This window comes from Ixodes scapularis, unplaced genomic scaffold (assembly GCF_016920785.2).
Source record: "Ixodes scapularis isolate PalLabHiFi unplaced genomic scaffold, ASM1692078v2 PGA_scaffold0__279_contigs__length_252992795, whole genome shotgun sequence".
NCBI classification, from domain to species: Eukaryota; Metazoa; Arthropoda; class Arachnida; order Ixodida; family Ixodidae; genus Ixodes; species Ixodes scapularis.
The window spans coordinates 65,187,741-65,191,702 of record NW_024609835.1 but is presented as its reverse complement, the minus strand read 5'-3'; the positions used below and the strand labels follow the sequence as shown (position 1 = coordinate 65,191,702).

At 44.1% G+C, this 3,962-nt stretch overlaps 1 long non-coding RNA gene across 1 annotated transcript; it reads right to left on the bottom strand.

Moving 5' to 3' along the window:
- Window positions 1-247: 247 nt before the first annotated feature.
- On the bottom strand, window positions 248-3,339 carry LOC121834853. Its single transcript, XR_006077358.1, has 3 exons — window positions 3,284-3,339; window positions 1,668-1,858; window positions 248-459 (listed from the first exon to the last, which is right to left on the bottom strand). It is a non-coding gene; the product is annotated as an uncharacterized LOC121834853 (long non-coding RNA).
- Between the last annotated feature and the right edge of the window lie 623 nt (window positions 3,340-3,962).

The following is a 3,962-nucleotide window of genomic DNA, read 5'->3' as shown; positions in this document are numbered from 1 at the left end:
ATATAGCTTTTGTGTTTTACCGAGGTTACCTAATCTTCCTATAATTTTACTGAAAGCTTCCACCATTATGTCACAGCTGTGTGCTCAATCCTATCAGTTTTATGCGGTCCATCCAAAGATCACCGAAACATTGTGAACTCCCAGTATAATACCAACTAGCTGCCGAGATACTGCCTTGATTGAGAAGATTTTTCAAACAACTGCTTAGGTTACGCTTACGTGAGATAGTTTGCACTCGCCTCTTAGGAATGCCGCTTTCTTGGGTGTCAGTGGCAGCCTGCTGTCCTTGTTAAGACTGACATTCGACGCCATTTCGGCCACAGTCCTCTGCAGGACACTGGACCCCCACAGAGCAATGGCCAGGTTCTTCACAGCAATGCTTGACCTTATGTCCTGGTTCACTTGTTGTCACCCCAGGCTTTCCACGTCACCTTGACATCAACCGTCGTAGAAATCCATCTATAAAAAATTAGAATAGGAAGCGAAACCGGTGTATTCGGTGGTGAGATCCTCCTTTCATGAAATGCTGCTTCGTGCATATTGATCAAAGCAAGTTTCGTTAGTTTAACTCCTTTTTTAGTTGAATCATTTTCAAAAATCCTGCGAAGCTCCCATGCAACACTACTACGGTGCTCGAGCTATCAAGTTCTTTTATTACGTTCCCTGATTCTGCCGCTGTCAACTGCAAGGGGTACTGGGTGGCAAGCCCTCTTGTAGTGTCGGCTGCTGGCGAAGATTATTTGGCCGGCTCAAAAAAACCTGACAGTGCGATCACTGGCTGGCCTTGTGATTTCGCTCTTCCCTTTCCAGCCCCCTTTGCCTCCTTAGATGGTGTTTCATGAATCCCCCCCCCCCCCCGAACTTTTCGGTCGGCGTAATGGACAGAGAACATGAGAAGATGCGCCCACTGATTTGAGTTGCCGGTGCAAGGCGCGCCACTTTTTTACCTGTGTGCGGGGTTATCATGCAACCTCGAGCGTGGCTGGGACTATAAAACTAACGCTTTAAAAGAGAAGAAGCCACTTTATGCTCCAAGAGTGCTGAGTTTCATTCCCATGTACCTGGTGAACATAGGAAGAATAGACCATTTTCAAAACCTAAGCAAGCAACATTGACAGTTGCCATTTGTTGGACACGAAAGCTGTGATTGGATCGAAGACCATGTGAAATGCTGACGTTGCACTCACGTCTATCCACGCCAATCACTGACACGGCGCTTGTTTCCAAAGCGTACTCGGAATCCGCGTTTAAGAAATGGCGGCCTTGGATATGCACACACTTCTGAAAAGGGTTTATTGTATGGGCCAAAGGTAATTAATGGGGAATACGATGCTCCAAGTCTTTCCGCCTAATGCACTCAAAATGTTGAGCAGAATGTTAGAGATGCAGGTTTAAACTTTCTACAAAGAGATGTCGCCTTAGATATGTTTTTCAAGACACTAAAACTTGGGTCTTACACCACTGCTGAAGTGATGCAACACCAAAAAACAATAATTTGTGGCGATGGTGCTGAAAGAGAGATCTTATTTGAGCAACATTTATCGAGATCTAGATGGTCGATGACAAATTGTCAAGGCCTTTTCATCTTGAAGACATTGTGCAAGCATAGAAATGCCTTCTTTCCAGAGGTATCTCTTATAAAGCAAAAACTTACCAAATCAACTTACCATTTCACATTCTAGGAAGTTTAGCAGCTGATATGGCTCCACCTCAGCGGGCTCTTTAGCAGCTGCCTCAGCGGCTGCAGGTCCGACTGTACCAGCTGCTCCATCTAAGGTTGCAGGTATTGCAGCTGCACCACCGAAGGCTGCATCTGTGTTGCACATGCTCTGCATCACAGGAGCTGGTGCTGCTGCCACTTATTTTGTGAAAAATATAAAAAAATATATGACATGAGTCAGAACAATGTGCAGGACTGCCACATGATGTGTGTAATGCTACAATAAAAGCTGAGTGGGAGTGGGGTCAACCAACCACGCACCAGCTTGGAGCAATGCGGCTGCACTCCTGCCCCTGTGTATACATGGAGAGCAGTGCCACATAACACAAGGCTGATTGCAGTTTGGTCTAGCCCATACGCAGCTTCTATGACACTGTCAGCCAAAAACTTAATAGGTATAGTAAGGGTCATGGACATGACATTTATGATGCTTTAGCTTGTCAAAGAGAGTATGTTGAATGCATACCATGCTCCTGCAGTCATGTATTCGAGGTTAGGAAATAGCACGGAATATTTTTCATAAATATCTACTGCAAAGCTTCGCAACTCAGGAGTGTTCTGAAGATTTTTGCAGATTATAGCTTCTTGACTACACGGCTTGATAGACCGAGTAAAATGTTTTTGGGCATAAGTGAGGCAGAGATGTACAAGAATCGATGCAAAAAGTCCGCAGTACGTGGAGACCAGAGTTCGGAACAGGTGTGACAGCATTTGGCACGACAAATATGCCAATGTCATTATTTATTTTCGCAACATTAAAATGACTCTGAAAATGCGACCAGCTATGGGGTGTATTCACGCAAGTCTTGTGAGTGTTGAATTGTAGGTACAGCTCCTGGTTGTGTCCTTGTGCGATATAAGACACAATATTATAGATATTAATACTGGAAACTTCTCTGAAAACCAATGGGCACGGTGGCGAAGGACGTGAGAGGCACTGTTTACCACTCTTGCCGTTCGTTTGTGTTTGTGTGTTGTTACTTATGCCCGAGTCCCACTAGAGCGACAAACAGAAACAGACGACACCGACAAGCCTTCAACACATGCGGTATCCTCGCGATGGTATACCTTTGGCAGGCGTTTATAGTCGTTCGGTGCTCGTGAAGTGACCCCGAGTGATTGCAAGCCTGCCGAAGATACCCTCGCGTGCGTAATACTTGTATCCGAGTGTAGCCTCTTTTATTCTATGCACAAGCCTGTGAAATAGCGACAGAGACTCTGGTTTGAGGCTCGTCGCTGTCGTTTGTTTCTGTATTGTCGCTCTAGTGGGACTAGGGGCTAACAAGCGCACCAATGGGAAGGCTTTAGCCATTATTGGGAACACTAAATAAAGAAATACAAAAAAATACAACACCCAGCAACACTGCATGCAAGTAGTGATGCACTTCTGTTGTCAACTCTGCATTCCGCTTACGAATGAAATGTGCAATTCCCCTAGAGGCTTTCATTCCAGGCGAGTGGCATTAGAATTGTTGAAGGCCAGCCCATAAACACAGTCTATGTTAGAACAATCCCAGCACCAATAAGTTGCTATTGTATTGCCCAATATATAGAGCACCTTACCATAAACAGCCTTGGCAGTCTCCCATGAAGCCTGGACTTCAGCAGAGGAGACTGTCATCCTGTGTCGTCCCAGGACACTCACATCGGGATGGTGAAAGTGAATGCCAACTTCTGCTTGGCAAGGGCTGCAGTAAGTATAAAGATGAAAACAGAGTACAATATACAATAAAAAATATTGTGGACCAACTTGAAAAAAGTGCACAAAAAAAAAAAAAAGACAAGGACAAAAGGACAGGAACACGTAGAACACAGACAGGTGCACGCTAGCAACTCAATCCATTAAAAACAAAAGAAAGAAGAGAGCATCAGAGAAATCAAAAAGGCTGTGCTCGGAGAACTGAGCTTCAGGAACCGTGGCGCGAGGCAAAGATGTCAGGTAGATTGTTTTACAGAAGTTCTAGAATTAACAACATCCTTTCCATGTAGTAAAGTGGTGAGTTCATTCTAACTGAACACATTAAAAAATAGTACACAAAAAACAAGGAATAAAGGGTCGAGGAATACATACACTACATACAACTGCAGACTCCCAAGTCACATAAATTATAGCAAAAAAAAAAAAAAAAAGAATGCAGAAGGAGTTTTAGCAAAAGTCTAAACAGGTCCAAGTGGAATGTGTTAATTCAACCATAGCCACAAGCCTAAAAACAATTTCCTTGTTAGCTCAAGTAACAGACGA